Genomic DNA, 17794 nt, shown 5'->3' on the forward strand with positions numbered 1-17794 from the left:
TCTGCAGTGCGCGCTCATTTCCAGTGTGAAAGAAAACGTTCTAGTTTTTTAAAATGTGGACACTATTGTGTTAAGAAAATCCCAGCATTTTTGGCATCTGGAGAGTTGCAAGGATGCAAAAACTTACTTTTGAGGTCTTGCGGGCACTGAACAGTACTACCCAGCAACACTTTCCACCGAGCCTATGGACGCATGACTAAGGGTGCTCTGGTCCCCACGGCACAACTATGACACTTGGGAACAGGTGTGTGTCTAGCTACTGCACAGCACAGCTGGTGACAGTACTTGAATGATTGTTTACACTTCTAAGAGCGGAAGTGGAAGAGGCAGTTGTTGAAGACAGGAAGCATCTTTGCCACTGTCGGCTGTTAATCTGGCCAGCTCTTATTTGTTTTGTTACAGTCACAGAAGTTCATTCTTTTGGTCAGGGTGCCATATAGGAATGTGTAGTAAGAGTGTTACTCTCTAGTAAGTTGGGAATAAGACATACATTACTTAACGTAAAAGCAATTCTGATGATTGTATCTGCTTAGATTCACATGCTGTGCATATAGCCCGGCGGAGTAAACTCATTTATACAAGGTCGGTGCTAGTGTACTTGGCGTTTATGCACCGGAACAATCGGACAAAGTTGTGGGGTGTGCTCTGGTCCCTAGACAGCATCGCAGAATTGGTAAGGCTTCTGATCAACCTGCATAGTAACACTAGAGCTTGTGTGAGGAGTGGTGACCAAGGACATTGTACTGATTACTTCACTGTTAATTCATGTGTGTGAGACAGGGCTGTGTCCTGGCCCCTCTTCTTATCTCTTTGTACATAAATGGGGTCTATGAGACACTAGTCAACCTGAAGACGGATGTCCCAATTGTGGGGAACTGACGGTTACTGGTGCTTGCGTACGTAGACGATACGGTGCCAATTGCCAGAACACTTACAGCATTGCAGCACCTTATCACGGCATACACTGACGATACAGTGCTGATTGCCAGCCGGTTGCCAGAACACCTACAGCATTGCAGCACCTTATCACGGCATTCGCCGACGATACAGTGCTGATTGCCATAAAACCTAGAGCATTGCAGCGCCTTATCACGGTGTACGCCGACGATACAGTGCTGATTGCCATAAAACCTAGAGCATTGCAGCGCCTTATCACGGCGTACGCCGACGATACAGCGCTGATTGCCAGAACACCTAGAGCATTGCAGCGCCTTATCACATTACTACAGCCTCTGCATCCATGGTGTCATTCTCATCCTCCTCCTCAGTGTCACTGCTTTCCTGCAGCAACTCTCCTCCCAGTTCAGAGGCTTGATCATAAACTGTCTTTATAGAGGGCGCTAGAGAGCCATCCAAGATGGCTGCCTCCTAGAGAGCTCTGTGTGGCTCTCCATTAATCCTGCAACATCCTTCCCTCTGCGGTGTCCGTTTCTCCCACAACTACAGCCACGCGCATTCAGGAGGTGCCGACGAACATTTTAAGCCCAAAATCGTCTTTGGCGGCGGAGCAGCGGCCGAGTCCCGGCCTGGCCAGCAAGGCCTGCCGTTCACGCCGGCTGTGGGCCTCGGGCGGAGGAGGGGATCGAGAGAGAGGTGCAAGAGCTCCCCATCAAGCTCGAGCGGCGGCGTCGGTGTACACCCGACACCCAGAGCCAGCGGAGACCCGTGGGGAGTGAAGAGCTGGGCCGCGTCAAGCAGCGGGTAGACGTGCGCGCCGGTGGCGCCAAGAGACACACAGTCTCCGTCCCTGCAACAGCCCGGCCGAAGCTCAAAAAGAAGTGCGACGAGCAGCGGTGCTCTCGCCGAGCACCCAGGTAGGAGCTCCCCCCCAGCGTGCGCAAGCTGCCTCCCCGATCCGTCTGTCTACGGACGACCTGCGCTTCCGTCAAAATCATCGGTGAACGAGGGAGGCACTGCAGGATACGCCTCACCAGCAATCGTCCCCAACGCCCAACCGGCTGCCTCCCCTCCGTACGAGGGCCGCACCCGACCCAAGGCAGAGCGGAGCGGAACACGCAGCGACAGGGGGAGATCACCATCATCCCCCGCAGCCACAGCGAAAGCCACAGCGAGCAGCCCATTTGGCCGAGGCCAACACTGTCAAACCCCACGGCCGCCGAGAAACAGTGTCCAGATCAGAGACCCTCAGCACCCCAGAGCATACAGCAGAACGGCAGGCATAGGAGACCCGGACTAACAGAATCACTTCTAGGGGTTTGGCTACGACACAAGGCCACACGGGTCCCGCCGATCGGCGACACAACTCCTCACACCGAGGCCCGGAAAAAGCCCGGCATCTCACAACCAGAATACCTGCAGCCTGAGGAGCACAACGACCCCGTCTGAGATCCTCAGAGGACGCCTCCGCAACCCGGCGCTACAAACCCTCTAGTAGAGGCAGACGCTCCTAACCCCCGAGCTAACCCCATACTCAAGTGCCTCTGCAGTACAAGGAGTAGACTGCGAGAGCCTGCTCTGCAAATCAAGGGGAAAAAAGCCGCCTCACCAGGAATTCACTCCAAACCTCCCCCAAATAGCAACCCGACGCCGACGCAGCTACTACCCTAACGTAGCCACCTTAACGAAAGCAATAGGCGTCACTCGATCACCAGTGTTTAACCACCAGTTATCCGCCTGTTCCATTTTCGAGTGCTTGGAAGCAGAAGATAGGTTAAAATGGGGAAATTAGACAAATCCCAAAAGAAACTGAACTTTGGGTCTGGCTCCACCAGCAAACCGCTGTCCGAGGCGAGCGGAGCAGCGTCACCAACACCCACTATGTCCCTGCCAGAAGAGCAATTACCAAGTTTCGATATCAGGGAAATTCTGATGGACCTCAAAGCTGGAATTGGCGACTTAGGCAGTAAACTCGACAACCTATCATCTAAAGTAGACCAGCTTCAACATCGCCTCGACAAACACGCCGATAGGTTAGATACAGTGGAGCAACGAGTATCCGACCTGGATGATGGCGCAACAGGCCTCACCACAAGAGTCACCGCCCTCGAGTCCCAGATGAAAGCAGTCTGCGCCAAGAATGAAGACTTAGAGGGTCGCTCACGAAGGAATAACATCAGAATCATCGGAATCCGAGAACAACAACTCCGAACGAAAATGGAGGACCATGTCGAACAGATCTGCATAGACCTCTTCGGGAAAGAGCTTCTCTCCAAATTGTTTGTAGTTGAACGAGCCCACAGAATTCCGAACACCAGACCAATCCCAGGCGCAAATCCACGGCCGATTATTGCAAAACTATTAAACTACAAAGATAGAGATGCGATACTCAAGGCAGCCAGAGAAAAAGGAAAACTGCAATATGACAGAGACCCAATCCAGTTCTTCCCAGATTTCTCCCCTTCCGTTCAAACACTGAGGCGCTCCTTCACGACAGTTAAGAGAAGGATGCAAGACAACCAGATACTTTACTCAATGCTCTACCCAGCAAAGCTTCGCATTCAACACGAAGGGAAAGCCCTCTTCTTCCACACACCTGAGGAAGCCAGCGACTACCTTGATCACGCCGGCTGCAGATCCGCCGCTAATAACCCCAGACCGCAGCGTGAACACCAAAGACGCAGAGAACCGCCATAATGTTCGACCCAGGCACCCAAGGGAACAGGATTCATACTCCCGGCACCAATGCATAAAACTAACACCGCAGAAACTCACTCCCAGCGCGTTGGAGAGCCACCCGCCCCTCTCGGGAGGCACAAGTGCCCCAAGCACAGCAACCCTTATAGTTTAGTTATGAAGAGGGAACCTCGCGGGTCAGTTGGGGGTTACCCGCGCGCGGGAGGGAAGTCACAGTTACCACACCACCTCCAGTTGAGGTGCGCATCCTCACCTTCGTTTAGCCGTGAGGAGCGGCCAAGTTGTGCGCCACCAGTTCCACGCCGTCCCCCGACCCTGCATCCCCTCCGCTCGCCACCACCTCTTCCTCGCCGTCCATCCACCGAACCTCCTGGCAAGACCATAGGGAACAAAAAACGAATCAATGTAGACCCTGACCCGTTCCATTCAGAATCATAACCTGGAACATAAGAGGAGGCAACATCCCATCTAAAACCAGGAAAATCCTCCAGTACCTTAGAAGACACGAAGTCGACGTTGCCATGCTTCAAGAAACTCACTTACTCCCAGGGAAGGATCATCAGTGGGCCAAGAGCTGGGGCTGCCATAGATACTTCTCCTCGTGCTCATCTTACTCCAGAGGAGTCGCGATCTTAATTCACAAGAGGATCAGCTTCCGGCTTGTCCACACCGCAAAAGACAGCGTAGGGAGAACTCTTCTTGTGAGCGGCATTATAGCAGGCCAGAAAATCACCTTTGTTAACTCATACGCACCAAACATAGACGGCCCGACAACTTCAGCTGGGTACTATCCCGTCTATCATCCCAAGAACCTGCGACCATAATCTGGGGCGGAGACATGAATACAGTGCTGGACCCGGTGAGAGACAGATCAAGAGCAACCCCACAACCTCCATCCAAAGCCAGCCTCCAAATAAAAGAAATCTGCAAGGCATTCAATCTGATGGATGCCTGGAGAACGTCTAAAGGGGAGCTGCGTGAATACACTTTCCACTCCGCCGTACACAACTCGAGTTCCAGGATCGACTATCTGTTCACCTCCATGAACGGCCCTTGGATCAGCGGCCCATGCGATATCCATCCAAGAACTCTCTCAGACCACTCCCCGGTAACTCTCGTTCTAAACCCAGCACACCCCAAACCCCCCCTACAACGATGGCGTTTCAAAACCGGCTCAATGCGTGATGAGGTATTCGCTACCGAACTAAGAGAAGAGATCACGTTGTTCCTCGAAGTCAACACAGGATCTGTGGCCTCACCCAGCACACTGTGGGAAACTCTAAAGTGTTTCGTCAGAGGGGTCTGCCACGCCAAAGAAAATGGCATATTGAAACTCATACGGTGGGAGCTGACGACTTGTGAAGAGAAACTAAAACAACTTGAACTCCAGCGCTCCAACACAACCAACCCGGACATATCAGTCGCCCTGAGGGAAGAGCTACATAAATTCAGAAATGCAGCGGATCGAGAAGTGAAATTTCTAAATCGCAACAATCTAGTCAGACAATACGGCGAAGGTCAAAGACCGGGCGCCCTCCTGGCAAACCTGGTCAAGGCACACAACAATCAATCGCCAATAGAAAGGATTCGGTCCAGGCAAGGGCACTTCGTCCACATTGACGAAGACATAGCGGAGGAATTCAGGCTCTTCTATCAGGATCTATACAGCAGCAGTCACAACAACGACCCACAAGTCGCGATGGAGTACCTCGAAGATGCAGAGTTGTACTGGGTCGAGCACTCCCTGAGGGAACCACTGAATGACCTAATCACTCAAGAGGAGATCACAGAAGCTATCAAAACCCTCCCAAGCTCAAAAGCTCCTGGCCCAGATGGCCTAACGGGGGAATTTTACAAAGCCTTCGCCACCACCCTCGCCCCCCTTCTGGCGGCAGTATACACCGAGGCACTAGAAAAAGCGACACTCCCCCACTCCTCCCGTGAAGCCAACGTCATCCTCCTGCATAAACCAGGCAAGCCACCAGAAGACTGTGCATCGTACAGGCCCATTTCCCTCCTCAATCTCGACAACAAAATACTCGCAAAGGTGCTTACCAACAGGCTACTACCATTGATGCCCACCCTCGTCCTGGCAGATCAGGCAGGCTTCATCCCAGGCCGCAACACGACCTTCGGCATCAGGAGGCTGTTCAGCGTCATTGAAGCACTAGACCCCTCAACTCAAGCAATAGCGGTCCTCCTCGACGCCGAAAAGGCATTCGACTCGGTGGAATGGCCGTTTATGTTCGCTGTACTCACCAGAATGGGTCTGGGAGCCCGCTTTATCAAACTAGTATCGTTATTGTACAACGAGCCGCGCTCCAACATCATCATAGGTACGGCAAAATCGGCTCCAGTGATACTCCAGCGGGGCACCAGACAAGGCTGTCCACTCTCAGCATTGATCTTCGCCCTGGTGATGGAACCGCTGGCCTCCATCCTAAGAGAACATCGACAACGAAGAGGACTCGTTATTGGACCACACAAGCTCATTATATCCCTCTACGCGGACGACGTGGTCCTGTTCGTTCGCGATCCCGAAGAGAACCTGAACCCTGTCATGAGGGAAGTAATCAAATTGGAGACAGCCTCCGGCCTGAAAATCAATCAAAGTCCATCATATTCCCGCTGACCCCAGCCACCAAACCCTTCGAAGATGACTTCCAATTCACATGGAAAACGTCCAATGTCCGATACCTGGGAATCCAAATGTCCCTGAGCTACCACGAGGTGTCCCGCGACAATTACGAAGAGGTGACCAAGTCCCTCCAGGAAAAGGTGACAAGATGGAAGACCCTACCACTAACGCTCTGGGGAAGAGCTTCCCTGGTCAAGATGGTGATCCTACCAAAATTGCTCTACCTGTTTACCAATATTCCAATATTCCTTCCTCAAACTTATTTGAAGAGACTAAAAAGCATGGTCCTCGAACTACTATGGGCAGACAAACCGGCCAGAGTGGCATATGCAACACTAACACTTCCAGTGGCGAGCGGCGGCCTCGCCCTCCCAGACCTGGAAAAGTACTTTTGGGCAGCGCAAGCGCAATTTCTCAGTCACTGGTATGCCTCCCACACAATCAGACCTCACGTTCAGGTGGAACGGGCGCTAGCAACACCGAACCTGTTAACCGCAGTCATCTTCAGTCAAATTCCCGTTCCCAACTCCACCATGAACGTTATGCTGTCAACATATAGAGTTTGGCTGAGATTGGCCCAAAGGTACGGGGTAAAAACGAGATACTCTCCCCTTTTGCCCGTTAAATTCATTCCAGGAGTTCCGCTTACGTCTGAAAAAGTATTTCATCAGTGGGCTGAAAAACTGAAAATTGAGACTCTGGGGGATCTCTTCACAGAGGACGGCTTTATAACGCCGCAACAAGCAAAATCGAAAGGCGGCAACACCGCACCCGATGTATTCCTCTATTTTAGGACCCGATACACGTTTCAAGCGCTCCTGCCAGACTTCCCACGTCAGCCACAGACCTGGCAATTACTACACAACGCCATTCAAGCACAAGGTGAAGGCAAGCTGGTGTCACAAATCTACAAAGCTATTATTACTGATACATCACCTAAACTATACCAAGCAAAGATCAGATGGGAAAGGTCCCTGCACAGTACAATATCAGAGGAGGACTGGACCCACATCCTGAAGCAAACTCAAAAGATCGCCCTCAACTCACGCTTTAAACTTATCCATTTTAACTTTCTACACCAGGCCTATTACACACCTGCGAAAGCAAACAAGCATCGCCCTGAAACAGCTGCAAAATGTGAAAGATGTGGAGAACATTCAGCAGACTTCGTCCATTTGGCATGGGACTGCCCCGAAATAACACCGTTCTGGAATCATGTCTTGGAGACAACGGCAGCAATAGTGGGAGAGGCAATACAACCAAGCCGGACAGCGGCCTTGTTGGGTATGACTAGGCTGCTCTCCGCCCCGACAAGGAAACTGACGGGACTTCTGCTGACACTGGCCCGGAGGAGAGTGGCCATGTCCTGGGGCCGAGGCCCCCCCCCATCGTTTAACGCCTGGCGCAAAGACATCCTTTATTGCCAGGATGTAGAAACAGACTTTGTCAAACAACTTCCCCTACATGCCCGGCCTCCAGACATCTGGGGTCCGCTAATAACATTCTTGCTGAATGAATCAGAGGAGGACTCTACCAGCCAACCAGATGCCTCTGACACAGGAGAAAGGTCACAGTGAAGGCACAGAACTAGCAGCACCATTTCCATGCTACATCGATCTGGAATCAGGACGGCACAAACAGTTGAACTATGGGCCGAGCCGGGGGGAGGGGGAGAGGGAGGCTGGGTGATGGGACACGACGCAGAGTTAAGTCCACCCTAATGTGGGTGTGTATTTGTTCTTATGTCTTTATAGAATAATATAAAAACCAAAAATAAAGGTTTAAAAAATAAAAATAAACTGTCTTTATCGTCATTATTGTTTCACATCAATAGATGGGGGTTACGGAGATAGAGACTCCTCCCACTATTCAACATCTCTGTGTTGTTTTCCAGGATGTACGGTAGATAAGAACTCATACCTACCTTTAATGAGGCACCCCTTTAATCAAATGGATCATATAGGTCACCCTGCATTCTTGGATACTTAACGTCCCTCTGGAAATACAGCCTAGATAGCTCAGCCTCTGCTATCATTAGGTGAGTCAAGGAAGCTAAATGAAAGCCTGCTTGTCTAACTCTGGAGTACAACACTAGGTCTTAACCCTAGGATCAGGGATTCTTCCCAACATAGTGAGGTCTAATTTCAGTACAGCAGTGTCAAAAGTGGCCTACGTTCAGAGGCCAGAGCTTTGTTCAGTGGAGAAATGAATACTGCAGGACTTAAGCTGGATGGAGTTTGCAGGGGTGAGGGCGTGAGTCAAGAAAGGAAATATGTTCAGGCCAGAAAGTGCCAGGCCACCTGTCAATTGAGTCTGATGAAAGGTGTTAACTTACTCTACTGGATTTGATGGAATGGGTGTTGGTGAAGTGGTTGTTGGTAATATGGGCTGTAGGTGTTTTAACTGTAGGATTAATTGTGTCTAGCTTAGTCCCGCAGTAGTGGAGAAATCATGAGTTTGCCCAGAGAAACACTTGTTTCATTTTTAAGTTATATAATATGCTCGATTCATCCTGCCTGAAAGCACTTGTCCATTGGTATCCAATTTAATGTTACTCATTCTATTAGCGTGTGAGGATTAGGAGCAGGGTCGCTAGAGCCCGCGCAAGATGGCTGTGACTCTCTGATATCTGTCTCACCTGGGTAGATCATCCCTGATATCCTGACAGATCCTGGGCTTACGCATCCTGTCGGTCCGCGTACTGTGCACCAACATGTTGGTGCGCCGGTGTTGAGTGGCTCAACTGAGCCTCGGCAGCACTTTGACAGCCAGAATCCTGTGCTGACCTTTCGGAGGCAAGCGCAGCAGTTTACTGGTCCTGTGGGACAAGGGAAAGGCAGTGCAGGCATATGTGTTGCGAGGAAGAGGAACTGCAGGAGGGCGAGCTTAGCCCTCCAGTGAAGGACCGTTGCAGAGCACAGTGACACCGGAGGCCTTGTTCCCTTGGGGGAAGAGTAGTGACCCTGGCGTTTCCACTGATCCAGAGCAGGAAAAGGAGCAGCCAGACCGGATCAGGCCCAGCTCCGTAATGCTACTTTCACCCATACTTCTCCGGCTGCCATGCCCATCATTGTGAGAAGCGGAGCTCGGTCCTGTGTATTAGTGCAGCCCCAGCTGCAACGTTGATCGACCACTGCATTGGTTGAACTTAAAAAGGGCTGCGTGCCATAAATGTCAGGCTGTGGGCCTATTATTTTTGTTGGTTACTGATGGAGTGCAGTGGAGAGGGCAGAAAGCTGACGCAGGCCGCGGGGGCCCCGGAACAGCTGGTAGAAAGGTGATAGCCTGGCGGTCTCGGCAGATCAGAGAGGGGACAGCCTGCACAGCAGGGACTCCTGTTCCTAACGAGTTGCGCAGACGTGTGCTTACAATGGGCTGATGGTGGCAAGCTGGAGGTATAGTAGATACTAGGGGCCTCGTAGCAGAGTCTAGCTGCAATATTGAAAAGACCACGACAAGTATTAGTCTGGTGCGAAGGACTGTCCTACTGGCAGACCGCTGCCCGATGGGGCTCTTTCAGTTGATCTAGGTGGTATGTGCTGATGATTGCCATACACGGGTGGACGATTACCAACCTGGTGTTGATGTTCTGGGAGCATTGGTACACCAGGGGCGGTGAGGTGAACGGGTGCCGTTTGGTATATCCCAACTGGAGGAATAGGGAAGAGGTTATCAAAATGGTTAAATTCCAGCAACAACAGAAACTGTAGCAATGCATGAGGGGAAAGGCAGACAACCCAAGCCCAGGATGCCCATGGCAGGGGAAGACATTGATACAGATTCAGCAGAAGGAACTGTGACATTGGGGAAGTTGTTGGAGGCGATTCAGGACTCCAGACTTTCACTTGAGAGCAAGGTGCAAACAGTTACGACGGAGTTATCCTTGGTGCCAGCTGACTTTAAGAAGATGGGTGAACGAGTGTCAGAAGTGGAACATCGGGTCGGAGAGGTGGAGGACACAGTGACTAAGCTGCACGCCTGGTGTGATGCACTTCCGGCGAACACGTGGGCTGGAGGTTAGGGTGGAAGACGTGGGAGGCCGCTCTCGAAGAAGTAACATCAGTGAAGTGGAAGAAGGTCCCAGTGTGAGTTATACTTGGAGCAGTTTTTTGAGGAAACTTCAGATTAGAGGACTGTCAATGTTTTAGACCATTGAGAGGGTGGATAGGGTCCCTGGAAGAAAACCACCGGTAGAGCTGTTAAACCTCTGCAATCAGGAGTACGTGATACTGGAGGACACTAGGAGGAATTCAGTATATAAGGCGGGCAGCATGAGGATACTGGAGTTTCCGGATTTCACCCAGGAGGTGCAAACACAGTTTAAATCCAATGATGCGGTCAGGCGGAGGTTACAGGATCTCGGCTACAAATATATGATGCTCTTCCTCACAAAGCTGAAGGTGTTGGCAGGGGGCGTGCCCTCTTTTTTTCCTCTTTTTTTCAAAGACCCAAGTATGGGACTGGCTGGTGACAGTTTTGTCAGACAGGTCCCTGCCCACACAGGGAAAAGGAAGTGAAAGGAGACCGGCAGGGAGAGGCGTCTCGCAGCGACTGAGGGGCTCAACGGCAGAGAGGGTCTGTGGAGAAAGGGCGACTGCCTCACGATGCGTCCAGTAAGGGTGTGCCAGACACTGGTGTGGCATCTAAGGGGCTGGAGGACAAAGGATGGTGCATAGAGCACCGGGGGAGGAGGGGTGGGTCGAATGGAGACACGTAGAGGGGGTTGTGTAGGCGTTACCTTCTTAGGCCTAACTTGGGTGCTTTTGGGGGTAGGGGACACGAATATGATGAACAAGTCAAGTGGGGGCTGTGTAATTGGGAGTCGCATCTAGATGTCGTCACACACTGAAGGATACTTGAGGAGGTGGTCTCTGGGTGGGGTCAGAGATACGCAGCCATAGAGCTCAGTCCAAGCTCTTGTTCAGGCCGAAAGCCTCTGACAGGGGTACTGTGGATGAGCCTTGGTTGCAATCATGGGGGTACAGGACTCTGGGGGGAGGGTTTGCACCCAGGGTAGGACAGGTTGAGTGCGGGGATGGGGAGGCCCTCTGGCTCAGGGTACTGGGCATGGAAATGATTGGGTGGGTCTGGGGGAGTTGTTCGGTTTATCACGTATACTCATTCACAGGACAGTTTGGCCTCACGGCAGAGTAAGGATTGGGAGGGTGATGTCATCACAGGTATTGTCCCATGGAAGGGATGAATGTTATTAGTTGGAATGTGAGAGGGTTGAATAACGTGTTAAAGTGAGGCAAGATCTGCTCAAATCTCACTAGGCATGAAGTGGATCCGGCTGCGTTACAAAAGACTCACCTTGACGCACGGCTCCAAGTACGGCAACACAGAGTTAAAAGTAAACAATCCATGGTGGTCCCTTTGGGGAGGTACGTGATGGTGGTAGGGGAGTTGCTGGGCTGCCACATGTTCCTTATTGGAATGTACGCCCCAATACAGCGCAACAGGAATTTTTTCAGAAGATGCAGGACTTCATTGCGGGACATGGAGCTGCCTGGGTTATGTGGCTGGGGAACTTTAATAATGTGCTGGATTGTGGAATGGATGGGGAGAGTACCAAGGTCCGGTCTAGAGCAGGGTTATATCGGATCTCTGCCTGAGGGATACTTTGGGGGGTAAATGGGGGTTACATGGTGACGAACATAGCTACTCGTACAATTCAGCTGTACACATATCTTACTCCCGCATTGACTATGCCCTAGTGGGAGAGGAGGGATTCCAGTTAGTGTCTTCAGCCGAATTTCTGAATAGTACATGCACCTCTGCTGATTGGGTTCATTAGGAAGAATGTTCGTCGTCCTATACCCAAACGGAGGTTCAATAATCAGATGCTATTGGATGGAGCCTCCACGATCTCATTAGGAGGCCACATACAGCAGTTTTTAGAAGACAAGTTGGGCTCCAGAGCAAGCAGGGGGGTGGAATGGGAGGCACTGAAAATATTCATTAGGGGTATCTGTATTAGGGCAAATGTGGGGATGCAATGAGTTCTGGGTAATGAGGTTAAAGGTATTGGGCTGAAAGTAGCAACCCTGGAACATCAATTGGCCAGGGGATTGGTTGCTGACGAAGTGGTGGGTGACACCAGGAATGATCTTTACAAGGCAAGGGAACGTTTAAAGGCACACCCACACATATGCTGGGTATGTTGCCAGGCAACACTCAGAAGGGGATAAGGATAGTAGACTTAGCTTGGTTGGTCAAGAAGGAAGGTGGGCAAAGATCAGGAGGGGAACTGGTCACAGACAGGGAAGGAATATGCGCAGTAGCCAGGGAATTTTTTGCGTCATTGTACGACGAGAGGGGTGGATTTGATAAGGGGCTCGCTGAGCGGTGGCTCAAAGAGGGAACGCTCAACAGACTGGACTCTAGACAAGGGAGTGACCTCGGAAGAGCTATAGATAGAGTGGAAGTGGAACGCGCAATTTACAGTCTAAACATGGGTAAAACACTGGGGACGGATGGTCTTACGTTGAAGGTGATCAAAGCCTAAAAAGAATTACTGGCCCCTAAATCTTTTAGGTGTTTGTGTAGGCCAAAGAGTGCAGTAGGTTCCCGGGCACGATTCTAGAAGCACTACTGATACTTCTGCTCAAAGAAGGGAGGGACGCAAGTGATTGCGCATCATACCGTCCATTGAACATGATTAATGTTGACATAAGATTCTGTGTACGGTGTTGGCAACCCACTTAACGTCAGTTTTACAGGGGCTGTTACACCCTGACCAAACAGGGTTTTCACCAGGTAGGTCCACCTCACAAAACCTGAGGAATTGACTTTTGATATTATCTAAGTATAGGGCGAATGCTAAACCGTTAGCCGTGGAAAGCCTAGACTTGTAGAAAGCATTTGATTCGCTCTCATGGGAGTTTCAATAGATGGTGCGAGAGAAAATAAGAGACCAGTTCATTAAATGGGTAATCTCCTATATGGCGGTGGGGGAGGTCGCCCTCCAGGGTACAGGTTAAGGGGGAGATAGTGAATCATTGGACGTTGCAGAGAAGTACGAGACAAGGGTGCACGTTACCCCTTTGATTTTCTCTTTGGTTATTGAGTGGTTGGCAAGTGAGTGTCGGACACGAGGACGAAGGTTTGCCGGATGGGTGGAGCCCAGCACTGTATCCCTTTATATGCAGACTATGTGCGGGGCCTGCTGGTGAATCTAGGCATGGCCATGTCTACGGTGGAAGAGTTCTGGAAGCTCTCTAGGTTAGTCATCAATCAGTCCAAATCTGCTATTCATGCGTTGCCCGCGGGAACATGGGCTGGGTTGGAGGGTTTTTGAATGGAAATCCCAGTAGAGGGATTCTGATACTTGGGTATACTGTTAAGTGCCGATGAGATTGGATGTATAAATGGAACGTGTCATAACTGGTAACTGCTTTTGAGAAACTCATAGAATTTTGGCCTCAACGCCCCATCTAACTTATGGGGCGCATGAACCTCACAAAAATGATAATGTTGCTGAGGCCGCTGTATGTGTTTCAGGTGATGCGCATGGTCTTGAAGGTTGCGTGTTTCTGGGTGTTACAAGGGATGCTGAATACATTATTACGGACGAAAGGGGTTCTGATGGTTGTGTTACGCTCCTTACAGCTACCGGCAGGTCAGGGGGGTCTAAGAGCTCCTGTCTTTAGAACCTACTACTAGACAACGATCCTACAACATATGGTAGATTGGTTTACTACGCCACATGAGAATCAGATGGCGGAGTGGATCATGGCTGAAGCTGCGCCTAGACTGGTACTAGAACTGCTGGGTGGCAGAGAGTGGGGGTTGATGCAGTTTTTGTCTGCGATTGGTACCATCATCCGTGTCTGATGGAAGGCATCCAGAATCCTGAGGCAGAAACTCCCGTCCATTCCTGGCATGCCGTTGAGTTGTAGTAGACTTGGGGGAGATGGGGGAAGGACGGGAATCTCTTTCGGAGGTGGGGGAATGACGACATGGAGTGACCTGAATCACAGAGGGTAGTGGATATCTATAGGGGAATAAGGGTATTACATTTGTGTAATACAGAGAGGTGTACCCTGTGTTTCGCCTCAAATTCCTAGAGTTTGCAACACTGATGGTGGGGTCAGCATAGGAAGGTTTTCCTCCAGAAAGGAGGAAAACCTTTTTTTTTTTCCTCCGGAACAATGTTCCAGAAGCAAATTCGCGCATACAAGAAGGAAATTCAAAAGGCAAAGAGAAGGCATTTTGATGACAGAATCACAAATGCCACCAACACACAAAAAGAAATGTTCCGTATCATTAAAGAAATGAGAAACCCACCAGGCTGTGACAACACCCCAACCCCCTCGGAGAAACTATGCAACAATCTTGCAGACCACTTCAAAAAGAAAATCAACGACATCCGACAAACCATCCAACAGAGACCAACTAGCAGCGACATACAACCAAACGAACCCAAATCAGAACCGCAGCACAAACTCAATAACTACCCCGAAATATCAGCAGAGGCATTCGCAATGCTGGTAAAACACAGCAAGAAAGCGGGTTCACCGATGGATCCCTGTCCCCCGGACATCTACAAATCAATCCTCGCACAAGGAACACCAGCAGAATACTTCAGAAACCTTCTAAATCTATCACTGGCAACAGGAACAGTACCAAGGATCTTCAAATCGGCTTTCATCAAACCACTTCTGAAAAACACAAGCGGGGACGTAGACGACCTCTCCAACTACAGACCAATCTCCAACATCCCCTACCCAGCCAAACTCCTCGAAACGTACGTATACAAACTAACCCAAGAATACGCTGAAGAACACCACCTGCTAGACCAAGCTCAAGTCGGCTTCAGACCCACAAGAGGTACAGAAACAGCACTACTATCCATCTGGGATGACCTAAAAACAAACGCAGACTCCGACACAACATCTGCCCTTATCCTGCTCGACCTCTCTGCAGCCTTTGACACAGTTAGCCATGACACCCTAACCAAAAGACTAGCAGACATAGGCATAACAGACACAGCGCTACGCTGGACTAAATCATTCCTAGCAGACAGAACTGAAACCGTCTGGATCAAACCATTCAAATCTACCCCACGAGTCAACGACTGTGGAGTACCACAAGGATCCTCACTATCACCACTGTACTTCAACATCTATCAAACCCCAGTAATCAGAATCTTCAAGAAACACAACATCAAATGCTACAACTACGCAGACGACACTCAAATCATCTACAAGATCGAAGACACCCAAGCCGATCATTCAAACTTAACCGACTGTCTAAAAGAAGTCTTCAACTGGATGAATGCCAACAACCTGAAAATCAACCCAGGTAAAACCGAAATCATGATCATATCCAAAAACCAACAAAAGGAAACCGCCATCCCGTGGCCAACGGAAATGGGATCTGCACCATCACCATCTAAGATAGTAAAAAATCTGGGAGTCCTGATGGACAACACCCTAACCTTAGAACCGCAAATAAACGCAACAGTCAAGAAATGCTTCTTCCTCCTCCACACGGCAAGAAAAATACTACCTTTCCTCTCCTTCACACACAAAACACTCACCATCGTCGGCCTCATCATGTCAAGCATCGACTATGCAAACAGCCTCTACCTCGGTATACCGGAATACCTACTGAAGAAGCTACAAAGGATCCAAAACACAGCAGCCAGACTACTCCTCAAACTATCCAGAAGAGACCACATCACCCCGGCCCTAAAAACACTACACTGGCTCCCAGTAAAACAGCGCATCATCTTCAAAACAATGTGCATAACGCACAGGGCAATCAGCGGACAAGGAGCAGAATTCCTACAAAAGAAAATAACAATCTACAAGCCAACGAGACCGCTCAGGTCAACCAATGAAATCCGACTGGAACAAAAACCTTACATCAAGAAGAAACTCAGAGGAACCGCTTTCTACCACCTAGCCGCGAAAACCTGGAACAGCATCCCAAAAATAATAAGGAACACCAAAGATCACCTCAAATTCAGAAAATTACTAAAAACCTGGCTCTTCAAAACCAGAGACTAAAACCGAAACAACAATAAGACAAATGACTCAACAAAAAGGACCTTGACACAGGGGTCCACCTGCGAGACCCAGGGAGACGGAGGCAATGACTCCAGCCAACCCTCACCATCCCCCATCACCCGTACAGCCACAACTAGGTACCACGAGCTGTGGAACGGACAAGACACAACTAATCACCACACAAACGGAAGTATGGACACTAGCAGCTGCGCTAGTCATGTGGGGGGGTGAGGAGCATGCAAAGTTATTAAGGGAGCGGGCGGAGGGGACAGCTAAATCCTCAAACGGCCTCGAATGGAGAAAAAAAAAAAAAAAACGAGCACGTACCTCCCGAGACACAGGGTGTACAAGCATCCCGTCGTGTAAGATTACACAAGCCCAACCGGCTCAAGGATAGAGATGCCAACTAACCAATACCACTAACAACTTCCTTCTCTGCATACACCTCTCAAACTCCAAACCAAACACAACCACAAACCTCCAGCACAGCAAACCGCACGAACTTCACTACACTGCAACAACAAAACAAAAACACACAGACTCGCACATCAGCACACGACGACTACCGGCCGCATACACCCCAGGCCCAGCCGACGGAACCACCGGGCTGAGGCTGCCAACAGCACATCACTGCAATCTTGCACTTTTCCAGCCTCCACCCACTAACCCACCCCTCCCTCCCTCTTTCAGAGCCGCCAGAGCGCCAGGGGACCACTCCGGTGGTGATAGTGCGCGGTACAAATGACCTTTAACATTAACATTAACAGAGAGGCTGCACATTCATGGGATGAATGTGGTGCTTCTACAACTGGGAGAAGGAGGGAGGTTGTGCCGGAAATGTACGCAGAAGAGAGCTGAACTGGACAGTAAAGCAGAGGCATTGAATCTAAAAGGAGAGAGAAATATAGGGGAGCAACTGTTGGATGTAGAATGGTGAAGGGTGCTCATGAACACAAAGAAAGTATCCAGGAAAGTTGGGTTCCAGTCGATACAATACAAGATTGTACGGTGGGGCTATATTACTCCTGTCAGGGTGGTTACAATGGCTTCGAAGGTGGACCTGAACTGTTTGGGGTGCAAGAGGGAGGCAGGAACCTTTTTACATATGTGGTGGGGGTGTGACCGGTTACAAGGATTTTGGGAGAAGGTGTATGAGGGAGTGTGTCACTTGATTGAGAGTAGGACACAATTGACGGTACAGCACTGTTTACTTTGGCTGGGGGTAGACGGGGCAAGGACACATCGAAGGTCAGTGAATTAGGGCTGGTATTGGATAAAAGAGTAATCCCTTTGGCGTGGAAGGCTCATGGTGGACCCAATGTGGGAGATTGGCGAAGAGCAATGCATCAAATGGGTGAGAGCGGAGAGGGATTTAGCCGACAGGAGCTGGGCGGACCGGTTCTACTTGATTTTACTGAATTAAATTACAGAGAATGATTTTACAACGAATCCTTTATAATGAAAAAATATCGATTTCATTCTTTTATTTGGGGGTTCCCCCACGCCTCCTCCCATTTTCCTATGCTTTTAAACCCACTCCAACCCC

General features: G+C 50.2%; 1 protein-coding gene across 1 annotated transcript in view; it reads right to left on the bottom strand.

Moving 5' to 3' along the window:
- The window catches only part of GDPD2 (glycerophosphodiester phosphodiesterase domain containing 2), a 496108-nt gene that overhangs the window by 72345 nt on the left and 405969 nt on the right, over positions 1 to 17794 (bottom strand). The window lies entirely within an intron of this gene.

This window comes from Ambystoma mexicanum, chromosome 5p (assembly GCF_040938575.1).
Source record: "Ambystoma mexicanum isolate Mex_15411 chromosome 5p, UKY_AmexF1_1, whole genome shotgun sequence".
NCBI lineage: Eukaryota > Metazoa > Chordata > Amphibia > Caudata > Ambystomatidae > Ambystoma > Ambystoma mexicanum.